Raw genomic sequence first — 13,237 nt, forward strand, 5'->3', positions numbered from 1 at the left:
CACACCAGGTGGCCTCCCTAGAAATGAGGAGTCTTATTTACAGGGTCTGTTCTTTGAGCATCATCTTTCAAATACAAATGGCTCAAAGACATGTGAAAAGACATGGACTTTCAGATGAAGGACCTGTGGGCATCTCTGTCTTGTATGCTAGGATTTTTAAAATGTAATTTTCCCCAAATAGACATAATTTTTTTGATGTCCCTTGGCTGCACCTGAAGATTTCTACAGGCACACTGAAACAACACACTTTCTGCTGGAATGATTTGCCAACAGATGGTGAGTTCTTATGATTTATCTAAGTCCAGATTTTAAACAGAAAGGAACTTTGTCACGTTTCCACAATTCCAACACAATATATACATAGGATTGTCCTATATATCTTGATATATCTTCTTCCACCATATGACAAATGGAATCATTCAAAAGAAAGAGGATATTGTCTAAAGAAGAGAGAGGATTTACAGTTACCAATTCATCATGAGGCAAATTAATCTTTTCAGAGACTCAGTACACCTTTATTTTGCACTATTCCTTCATCTTCTCCCATATGATTCCTTAATGTATTTCATCGTTTCAGCATCGCTGTAGGATATTGACTGGAAGACACACAATTTTAATGTGTGACTGAAATGATTTTGTACTGACATAAATAGGAAACTCTAATTATTGCATAAGCAATATATGAGTACTACATTAAACATGCATTCTTGTTAGTTGAATTACTGAGATTTCATAAAAACCAGGACACAGGTATTTTTGATCTTTGTAGTATGTTCATATACAGAGATATTTATTTGTGCATGTCTCTGCATGTGTATATTGTAATGTCTTTAGTGTGTACTTCTACAGTTCAGGCACTTTTTTTTGAGAACCTTTAATTTCTGTTTGTAATTCTGACACCCAAGTATAAAATATTTTAATATTTGAACTGAAATTTGTTTTACATGCTTCATTAAAAGAATGAGACATATAATTTGTGCACAGAAATGGTATTTGAAAAAACAGGCTTAGTTTTATTTACAAATACACCTTAATTCAAACTAGACTAATAGGAACATTTTTGTACTTTCTGCAAATTAATGAGGATTGACCTTAAATTTGACAATAAAAATAAAGAACATTTTTAAAGTGTCTGTTTATTACTCCATTTATTTCACATATTTGTGGTTGGGTTAGCTTTTAAAGCTGAGTTTAAAGAGGGCAAAGGTGTAATGAATGGTTCCTACATCTGCTATTCACGGAATCAGAATATTTCTGTATCTGATGTCCTCAGGTTGTGGCTCATGGACTGTTTGGTCACATGAAAGAAGGTAAAATATATATATTCCTATAAGAAATTGGTGTATTTGCCAAAGAGGGATTATGAGGTCAGAATACAGTCATACCTCTGTAATTATAAATGGGAGAGTTTGTGGTTGCTGTCATGGCTAAAGTGGGAGACACTGGGAATCTGAGACACTTTCTCTACTAAGATGCCATGAGGCAGCTATGAGGCAGCTAGAATACATAGATAATAACAGCTCTTATTCCTGACTGGAGAGCACAGGATGGAAAAGTAGCTGTGGTGTTGTTTGACCTCTGCCATAGAAATAAACTCATAACTTTTATGGATAATGCTTCTTATTTTTTCCAGAATTGCATTAAATTTTCATTATATTTTTCCTGGCTACCAGAAAGGCTCTCACTGAAATATCATCCCCATCCCAATTGTCTGTGCCCTGGGTGTTGCCTGACAAGTTGCTTGTTCTCTTTGATTCCTGGCCAGGATGCTGACACAACAACTGGCTTGTTTCCTGTGGAAAAGGAAGAATAGTATCAAAGGAATGGCTTTCAGATGTGCCAAAAAAGAAGAAGGGTTTAGGGACACAAGGAAGCCACAGTCCAGCAGTCAGACGTGTAACAGCCCAAGGGAACCCTACAAACAGGATGCTTCAAAATCTGGGATCACACAGTACCTTGCAAGTGGAGCCTTTGAACTTAATACACTGTTTAGTTTTGAAACACTAAACCTTCATCATCGTCCTCAGGCCAAGCATCCCTCATTGCACCAGCGCCTTCTCAGGTGCCTCCTTTCCAGACTGGCTCAGTGAAGCATGTGGAAAAGGTGCTAGCAAGAAATAAGATATACTCTAAGATATATGAAATCTTGCAGGGATGCAAGATTTCATTCTGTCCTGTTACCACCCTCCAGTTTTCAAATCTTTAATTCTGATTTTCAATTTTTTTTCAGGTAGCCTGTGCATACTATCCATAGTTAAAAGCCATTCTCTCCCCTTTGGTAAACTAATGGCAAAGTTGGATCATTAATATAAGATAAAAAGTGAGCTGGTCCACCAGAAATTACATTTGTTGACATATGCCACTTAATCAAGATAAAGTCCAAGTTTGTTTGTTACATCTCCTTGCACAGAAAAAACACTAAAATCTAGGAAATACTGTAATCCTAATGGTAGAACTGGGATGCTCATAAGCAAGGAGGAAAAAGGAAGAATATAATAGCTTTTCACATCTTTCCAGAGGATAGAATATAATTTAAGTCCTGAGTGCAAATGTGGGATGCTGATGTATATCTATCCATTCAAGACTGTATAAAACAAGTAGCTTTGGGTCCATGCTTATGAAAAAAAATGGGATTGAAGGAGAAAGAGAGAGAGAGTGTGTCACAGGGCAAGATTGAGCTACACTGCCAGTTGTATTAATTAGCTTTGCTTGCACACTCTTGCATTATAATCAGTATTATTCAGCTTTAATTTAATTTCCATTAACCTCTGCAGAACACCCACATGTTTGGATACAGGGAAATACGTCTGGGGTATTACTGCATGGATTGAAAAAACAGTTTGCTCACAGTCAAAAAGCAGCTTAAGAAAAGGCACCATAGCCAAGCAGCAGGCTATTCTTTATCAGCTATGAAGAGCTGTCAAATACAAAAGGCATGAAATTACTCATGTTCATCTGTATTTGGTTTTACCAGGAAATTAAATATTGGGCTTGTTCATGCAAGGCAGGTAGAACTTTCTAGGTCACGTTTAATAAGTGGCTTAATGTTCAGTTTGCCTGACCCAAAGACTGATTTGAACCTAAAACATTGGATTTGTGGCCTGTCCAAGTCCCTAAACCAGCCCTTCTGCAATGCAGTAGCATCTCCTTTGCCCTCAAATTAGTTCCCTCCTAGAAAATTTTTTCCACTTTATTATTTTCCACTTTACTATTAATATGACATATTTTTGTAGCACATTATTAGATACATTATTGTATTATTGAGAGTGTAATTTTACCAATTCAGATATGGGCTAGAAAACTAAAGGTCATGATCACAACTGCCAAGAATGGGCAAAATTAATTCTCATTAACTCACTGAACAGCTACAACCCCACCCAAGCAGTATCATAATCTCTGGGAACTGTTGGGATGTAGGGAGTTCAATATTAATGTACATGTATAGTGTCCTATGCAAATGATGTTCATTATTCATATTTCTGATTCCAAACATCTTTCAGATGAACTAACATGTTTAAAATCATTGTGGAAGCCAATACTCTACACCCATTCCTGCTCTAGCTGGGATTTCATATCTGATAAGGATTTTCTGTCCCTGGTCTGTGCTTGACATCTTTTGACAATTTAGAAGAATAATTAACAAGTATAACAGAATAACATCCAGAATATATAGTAGTATATATATATATATTTTCCAGCACAAAATTGCTGCTATCACTGCTGCACATCTGTCTGCATGCTGTATTTTCTTACAATGTATTGATTACTTGCATCCATGGTGAGAAATAATTTCTTATGTCTTCACCATATATGTATTTTTAATTTCTGTCTAATAAGCTCTTGCTGGTATTTCATGTTACAGATGAATTTTTATGACAGGGTGAATTTATGCTGCCAAATGTCTTAGCTCCAATACCTGCTTCTGGGTCCTAGTCCCAGACCATCTGTTTTGCACATATGGTACATGTGCAAATTCACCTCTGGTGAACACACAGGAACAAAACAACCAGTTCCCTCTTGCAATAAAACTGTGCTGGTCCAGGACATCTTCAGATGCAAATTTATGATCTTATTAGCTCAGGGTATCCTCACTTATGTCTGCTCAGTTCTTTGGACTGTTTCTTTTCAAATTCATTTCGGGTTTATCCCACATACTTGAGCAGTCAGTGCCACTCAGATATATTTCTGTGCTCTCAAGAACCTGTTGGAGATTTGCTTGAGCAAGTCCAGGTGACCACTTCTTTGACATGTGTATTGTAATAAAATATATCTTGACAATGCTCTCATACTGCCTGCTGTACTCTTAGAAAAGTAATAGCACCTTCCACCTCTGCTGGGTGTTTGGGATGTCTTTGAGGTCAAAAGAAAAAATGATTTGTGTCTTCACATGACAGACAAGTTTAAGCTTTGCTTACACTTTAGTACTATTTAGTATAAATTTTTCCTGCTCTATGATTTTCTTCCATATATCTAAATCTCTGTGGCAATAGGTCTACATAACTTCTTTCTCCTTCCACTAACTGACCATTCTGGTTGCATTTAGCAAAGGTAAGTTCTGATTCAAGAGACACTGATTTTCACTACTACTAAGACCATTGCATACAACATTGTCTATTTTGTTAGCATAAAAACTTTAAAGTGAGTATGGCTTGCACACTCTATACACTTTATATTGGTATTGTCATATAAAGTGACTTAACTGTGGGCTCAAATCAGTGCATTTGTAGTTTTTCCTATGGTTTTGCTTATATAATTTTATACAACATGAAAATAACTTTTCTATCATTTTATACAATACTTTATAAACATTTTTAATACCAAAAAAATTACTTTCCTGTATACATTAGTGAGCCTCTGGGTTTATTCATTCAACATGGATTATGCTGCTGCTGTTCTCCCACAATAGTCCACAATAGAAGAAACCATGTTATTTTACCACAAATTAGTATGAAAGTAGAAAGCTCTAGTAGTGCAGGTTTGATTTTCTTTCCTTTTTATTGCTTTCAAATTCAGACACAGATTAAAACCAGCACTTCAACTGACACAGCTAGAGCTTCTGAATATAAAGCAACTTTAGATTTTTCCAAATTGGTAGAGATTTGAGAACTTGTTTCTGGCATTCAAGAGTTTCACTTACACAGTTCTTGTAGAGCTCAAACAAAAGCTTAGCTAAATTATTCACTTTATTCACAGGTGTGTAGAAACCTTGTATTTGCCAGTGGCTGAGGAAAGACACAATGCAATTGGCAGAGATGCATAAACAAGTATATCTTGCCAGAAAAGGCACAGAGAGGGGAATGGAACAAGGGAAATGATGAAATTATGGTAATGTCAGTCCATTGGATAAAATCATTGTTCTAGTTATATCTGTATAAATTAGTGAATACATTAATATTTATATGATAACAGAACTTGATATTCTATTAAAATTGTTTCTGTTTTTAGAATCAATTACTCCACAACATTTCATTAAACAGCTTCATCTGAGTTTTTCTAAGGAAGTTGAATTAATTTGGTGCAAAATATAATGAGGCATGTGTTCATATAATGCAAGTACAAAGAGGAGAATAGAAAAAACCGCTGTCTTTGTTGTTTAATTTCAGTCCCTTTTATCAAGAGCAAATAACTGATTGAGTGGTGAAGAATGAAGTTTCTAAGTACTTATGCTAGCCGTTGTGACATGCACAAAGAAGACACGGGACAAATGAATTTATGAAAGATTTATGAATCCAAGGGCCAAACTGACAAATTCTAGTAACATTATTCCAATTGCATTTCCATCAGAAATTGAATTAGGTGAGTTAAACTGATTCTTTTCTTGTCTATTGATTTTGCTCTACTGACATTTTGAAAGGGTCCCAGGAGGTGTATTACAATACCTTTGGTATGGAATATCTTTCTCTTTCTGACCTCTGTAAACAGGGTTGCCATCTCTGAATGTCCGTGCTCCTCTTTACATGGATTGCTTGGCCTATTCCCTTAAGTGTTGTCAGTATCCTTAGGTCTGGAGGGGCTCCCAGCCATGATCAACCTTTCCATCTTCCTGCTCAGCAGACCTATGGCCTCTGCTACTACACTGGGATTGTTTTGCCTTTCTTCACTTTCCACCATGAAAGTGTCAGCTCTACAGAATGATACCACTCTGAAATTAGACCAGACATAGAATGTAGTTCCAAGCTTATCCCTAAATGCAACCATGAAAAACAGTGTTCCAGAAGAATGTGTACTTCCAGCATATCATGATCCAAACTGGACCTTTTGGATGGTTCTTAAACTGCCTGAAAGTTTGAGCAAAGGATCATCAGTGCATGAGGTGACAATTGGTGGCACAGGATGACTCACTGTGGTCTTTTGTGCCCATATGGCTCAGCACAGGTAGAAATGCAACTTTTTGCAGTGCAGGACTAACATTAAAGCCCTGAGTTGGACTTGGAAAACAGTTAAATACAACAATGAGCAGTTATCCATTGCTAAGTCATTGTCCTCTGCTACTGGAAGGCTCCGAAATTGTGTTCTGTTGCAGGACAAGGGCATCACCTCATGCTCCAGGGAAGAGAACATGGACATCTCTATAATTCAAGGGCAGTTTGGATCCTCTGAGGACAAAGATAGTGATGGTGATTAGGCTGCTGTCAGCCAGGAAGGCCTGAGAACTTTCCCATGAATCCTAAGTGTCTCTTTTTCTCAGAAGGTCTCTAGGATCCAGGAGCTGATGGCATGAGTGTCTTTCACTTTCTGTTTATAATAGTGAATGTTTTATGGATATTTCTCTGCCATATACCCTGTTTGGAAAAAAGAGGGTATAGGCCTTTATGACCCAGTGCTCTGAGAAGGGTGGGTTAGGATTCCTGTGTCACAGAGAGGCATAAATCCCACCTGGTATCTCAGGCCTCCCTTTTCTTCTTGCTTATATGCCACATTTCTGGTTTGCTTTGCCATTTTGGATGCTTTGTAAGATCCTGAGCAATTGCCCACGGCTGAGCTTTATAATTTCCATCCCCATACAGCAAGTAAACTCTCACCCAGCATCCCATACACTCCTCTCAGAGAAGCAAAGAACCTTCTGACCTTTCTCCTCTGCTTCTCATATTTATACTTTGGAGAATCCTGCCCCTCTGTCCCCATTGGCTCCTGGCCTTCCTTCTCTATCTGAAGCTTTAATTTCTGACTTTTGGCCTCTTCTTTCGCCTTCAAGTTGAACACACTCAGCTATATGTCAGAAAGTCCGAGAAAGGAAATAAAGGCACAAACATGAAATCAGTACACTTTGTACAAAAGTCATGTAAAAATACATGAGAGCAGTGGTTAGCCCCTTGTCTGCATCCTTGTGTCCCAAACTGTCTGCTGTCACAGTTGATGACATCTGTGAATTACTGAAACTCTGGCATGCCAAGTGGGAAGACAAATTTGAATGTTAACTAGATGTAGTCAGAAAAAAAGCATTTTTATGGTTTGACTCAATCCCTTGCTAATGAAGCTTTTTTTCTGTTTATGACCTACTGTGATTACTACTGATGCATACTAAAATCTTCCTATCTCATTCATTATTGGCTTTGTCTCTTTTAATTTTTTTCCTGACAATATTCCATGTTTCACTTGCCCCTCCCCTGCAGGTGTTTAAGGCCAGGTGGGATGGGGATCTAGGCAACTTGATCTATTTGGAGATGTCCCTGCCCATGGCAGGGAAATTGAAATGAGATGATCTTTAAGATCCATGTACAACCCAAACCATTTTATAATTCTATGATTTTATTTTCTGCTATAATTTACATTTGAGATGCTTTCACACTCACACAGTTGTCTCCATCATCTGACTACAAATGCCTGGATGGAAAGGCTTAGTTTCCAGACATTGACTGGTTATATGACAGTTGATCTTAAACATCAAGGATGAAAAAACACGGAAGGAAGCCAAGCATATGAGGTTTATATAATTTGGAAGCCTTAAAAGTGGTCAGCACTATCTCCCAGGACATGTTATAACTGGTTCCAGAACCCTATTTTGCAAATCCTAATTTAAAACAGTTATGCTGACACAAGTCCTGGAGTATAGCAGGTTTTATTAACCTGAGAAATTAGTTCTTACGTCGTTATACTTACTATAAGATCTAAAGAGTGACTCATTATTGTATTGTGCATTGATCTCAGGCAAAACTGTATGTCTCAGTTGAAAACCCACTTAGTATTCTGCATGATTCTATTTATAATAGCTTAGGAGCACCTACAAGCAGGCTTAGGAGAAGCTTTATTTTTGAGCATTAAAACCATTATTAAAGTAAGTTTTTGTTGTCATAAACAGTGACCAAAAAAAGATAGAAAATGACTTGCTGTTCTGTTTCTAAAGGTAATGAATACAGTAATCATGACACTTTCTAATAAATTTTTCACATATTAACAGTAACCTTATTCCATAGGATTTAAAAGAAGTGTTATTAAAGAAATTGAGAAGCAATAATAATGAAAAATTTGTGCTTCTTATCTGAACTTCTTCCTTCATGGTTTAGCAAACAGCGAATCTGCTACTCCAGAATTCCCACCGGGAGGAGGTTATGAGAGGATGTATTTACAGGGAGATCTGTTTTATTTTTACAAGGTACTCTGTTATTTAGTTCATCAGAACCTGGGAAATCCCTGCAGCACAGGATTGTTATGATGAGGAGAGATGACACAGTAGCTGCTTAATGGATGGATATAATTATCAATGTCCTGAAACACTGCTGTGGATGCTCATTAGTCTGCCTTTTACAGTCTGACATGAATCACCTCATAGTAGGTGCCTCTGAACTTGCAAAGCCATTGTTTTCTTGTATCTCTAGCATGCTCACATTTCAATAAATATCTTGAACTACCAACTTAAAGAACAGCATTTGAAATCTGTGTGAAGTCACTCCTCTGTCACTGTGAGGAGGATAAAGACAGACATGACACTTTCAAAGTCAAGCAGCAAAAGCTGCATATTAATGTCCACAGCCTATTTTTAAATGGTTTTCAAAAGCCTTGTGTTTAATTCTAACTGGTTAGTAACTTTCTTACCACTCAAGGCATTGGTTCATAGGTGCTCATATAGGCATGTGATAAGGCCCTCTTGTTCAACAGATGTTCACATTTTTTCTTCATGGATTCTCACAGGATAGAATTCTTATTTTCACAGGTGTCAGACAGTTTCCAAGAGCAATGGTTTATGTGCTAGCAGGTTCTCATGGGACAGGCTAGCTGTTAGCTAGCTGAAGTAACAAGGCCTGAACCATGGTTTTACAAAGCCTTTCTTTGGCAAGGTTTTACCTATATGTGACACTCCTGCTTTGATTGTATTGAAATGGACAGTTCACCTCAAATTAATGGGTCGATGTTTTGGAGGGAGTAAAACCCAAAGCTGCAATATACCTCATTAAACTAGGATTTTCTGCTATGCTGTCAGAATCACCTATACCTTGCCTGTCCACTCTAACAGATCGTTTGGTTTGTATCAGTCTTTTCCATAGGAAAAACTCATGCTCTGAAACACAAGTTTCTTTTTCCCCAGCCAGTGTGACATTGTCTAAGCCACAGAAACAGTGGGACAAGAGGGGCTCTGCCACGAACAATGCTTGCTGCTGCTGCTGCCATTACTGTCACCCACCCAGACAGGCTGCAGATTTATCAGGAGTGAAGGCAGTTGCTAAAGGTCCACAAGGAATGAAGTGTCCTTGGCCTCAAACTGTTAGGACAGTTTACTCTTTACAAGCGTACTTCCTGTTTAGTTTGCATTGTGCTTAATATCCGAGGGTAGGTGAGGTAACCTGTTTGGAAAGAAATACTATTAGCATAATCACTGTTTTATTAAAGCAATGCTGTGAAGGCATGGTGTTGTCATTTACAGACAAATGAAAGATGAGATCTTTCTTGAGATCCTTCTTACATCAAAGAAATCAGCCTCTTCTTGTGTGTGGGTGCCACAACCCACACAGCTGTAATATTTTGAAGGACTAAAGTCTAAGTAACATACTTAGTTCAGGGAGGAACATGACGTGGGTTCCAAGTACCCAGTAATGAGGTTAATACACAGCAGTGCACCAACATTTTGTCTTTCTCTAAATGATTCCTTCTCTAGTCTTCATTGCTGTAGTGAGTTGAGGTGGGTGACTTTACAGTTTTATGGAAGAAAATGTTATAAATAAGGTTTAAGCTGACACAGCTATATGAGACTGCAGAAGTACTCTGAAGGCACTAACTCATCAATGACTGGATTTTCTAAATAAGTGGGAAATTACTATTACTGTAAACTAAAAAGTAAAATTTTGTCAGTAATGTTGTTATGTCTAGTTTTTTTCATTTTCAAAATGCATTTCAGAAAAAGACAAGAACTACACTTTGCCATTTTAAGTTCTCACAACAGGATTTATTAGTGCCATCTGCTGGCTATTTTGTCCTTTTAAATTCCAACAAATTATGAATAATGTGTTCTAAATGCAGAATGATAAGAACATTATGAGCCTTATAACTGAATCAACCAACATCAAACTATGTAATTGTCAAATCTGTAACATTTAAATTACATTAGGTGAAACTTTGGTACAATGTTCCAACAGTGCAATTCAATTATGAAGCTTTTAGATGCGTCAAGAGGAGAAAGCTCATGTACTAGTACTCGTGTGCAGACTCCAAGCATTACCACCACAGACATCATCCCATGTGTCTGAGGAAGGCTTCTTCCTGACAACTGCCACGGCTTGACATCGATCCCTCCTCCATAAAGCATGAGCACGTGAGGCACTAACATGTTCACACAGCAGGTAAACATGGTCACCTTGCTGTTTGCCTTGGATGGAGGGATGACACCACAAAAAATGGGATGGAGAAAATGGTGCTTTACCTCATAGCCCAGGCAAGTTGTGAATGTTTCTGCTGAGGGTGGGTTTAAGCAAGCTGGAGGGAGCATGGGCATGGAGGGGATGGCACAAAGCCTGTTCCAGCACATCCATTGCAAAGATGGTGGGAGCAAGCAGAGCTTGGAAAGGACCTGCTGTGTGTGACTGCTGAATTCCCTTCTGCTAAATTTGTTGAAAGACATCTGAAGATGACCTAGGATTTAAATAAGGCTTTAAATAACTTATACTCATTGCAGTAAAAATTGCTAAACTATAATTATTTGATGCAGTGCCAGGGAAGATCAGCAAATCAATAATAACTGGAATGTTAACAATATCTTCAGTGCCAGGTAAGAAAAGTATTTACACATCTGAGTAGCTGCATCCCTAATCAGCAATACAACTGAGCACATGCTTAAAATACTTAATCATACTTAAAAGTGTGATACCAAATCTAGATACCAAAGAGAGTGCTCACATTCCCCATTCTGGTTAGTCAAGACCTTCATAGAGCCAGAAACAAATATATTTAGATCACACTCTGAGAACCAACCTCTGGAATAACTTGCTTAACAACTAGGTTCTGAGCAAAGAAAGTATGTTAATAGAGTGACTGAAGATAGGGTTCATGCTTCCTGTTCTCTGCCTTTTCCTGTCATCTAATAAAAATATGACAGTCTTTAGGGAAGGAAAAGATTGTTACTTAACCATATCTGTTTTTCAGAGATTTATGTTATAAAATGCATTCTGATGGAACAAACTAAGCCATGACTTTATATAATGCTTAGTCAATGGAACTAGAAAGGAAAAAGAGTTCATTAGAGATCTGGTGGAGTGTGAATCTGCACTGAACATGCTTTGTCTCTGCAAGGTTTCAGTGTGTCTGATGGTGTTCCCAGAGCTGAGAGCAACGCTGCAACTTCAGCAAGGCCTCATCAAGAATTTCCCAAGAACTTCTGCAGAAGTAGAGTGGGGAAACTGTCCCTTGCATGCTCCTGGGACTCTCACTTCCAGACCCCTAGAGTATGTGGCCTCTCAGAGCTCATGAAAAGAAAAATGTAGTATTTCCAGGATAGGAAGAACTACTGAGAGAGACTAGGACAGAAGACAGCTGGAAGATGAGAAATGGAGCAATGACAAAGGATAATGTAGATGGAGGTTATCATATAGTAAAGTACATTAACTTCCACAACCTGCAAATAACATTTAATTTAGCATAATTTGCTTGTTTGTACAGCAAATTTAATTCCAGCTATCAAGTTACTCCATGTGCTCAAGTGCCAGAACTATGTGGATATGCAGCAGGTAGGTATAATCCTCCTCATGATTCACAGAGGTGCTAAAGTGGTTTGGTGTAAGGGAATCTGGAGCAGTTTTATGTTTCTTTAGGGTGACACAGGCAATGACACACAAAATATCTGCACGAATAGAGAGCTTCTAGATACTTATTGTCTTCTGAATAACCACATGCAGGTTCATGCTCTCCACACACAATCCATGGAGGGATTCTCTGGATGAATGTGCCAGACTGCACAGACTATCTAGGGGCTCATTAGAAGAAAGGCAGTGCTGCCTGAACATCATCAAACCATGCCTAGATCTGGTTTGCATGTCTCGGCATCTGGTGTTTCCTGTTCCAGTCCTGGAGCATGGAGCAACTTGCATGGCTGAACAACAGCCTGATGAGACCTTGGATGGCTCCATGCTGAGAAATTTGGTCACCTCTGCTGGGTAACCTTCTGAATTCCTATAGTCATGTCTCATTAGCTCAGGACTGTGTTTGTGAACACAGCTGAGCACTACTGGCCAGTACTTGTCTGCTATGTGTGGTCTCAGCCAGCAGCAGGTGCAGGAGCAGTGGGAGGACAGTTCACACATCCTCGAGCTGTGTTTCTGGAAGACAGCAGTAGTCTGAGCACCAAAGTCACCACAATGCTCCTCCTTCACTTGAACAGTCATTTCCCTTTGTTCTCACCACAGCGTCCCTTTCCTCAGCAAATATTTCTGATTACTTCCCTTTCCTTCATCAAATTCAATTGCTGAACATCGACTTCTAATATCAATCCCTTCCTCAGCTGTAGCCTCATCTACTGAGTGTCTGCACCCGTCATCTCCTGAGGAGTCGGGCCTTTGGCAGCTCGGGGGCCAGCAAACGTGACGGTGAAGGCAGCAACCAAGGTGGCAGTAAAGGTCACAGCATGTGTGGCAGCGAGAGTGACAGTAAAGGTCGCAGCACGAGTGTCAGTGAAGGTGGCAGTGAAGGTGTCAGAGAAGGTGGCAGTGAAGGTGGCAGTGAAGGTGTCAGAGAAGGTGGCAGTGAAGGCGGCAGTGAAGGTGGCAGTGAAGGTGACAGAGAAGGTGGCAGTGAAGGTGGCAGTGAAGGTGACAGT

Source organism: Passer montanus, unplaced genomic scaffold, assembly GCF_014805655.1.
Source record: "Passer montanus isolate IOZ18808 unplaced genomic scaffold, ASM1480565v1 scaffold19, whole genome shotgun sequence".
Taxonomy (NCBI): Eukaryota; Metazoa; Chordata; class Aves; order Passeriformes; family Passeridae; genus Passer; species Passer montanus.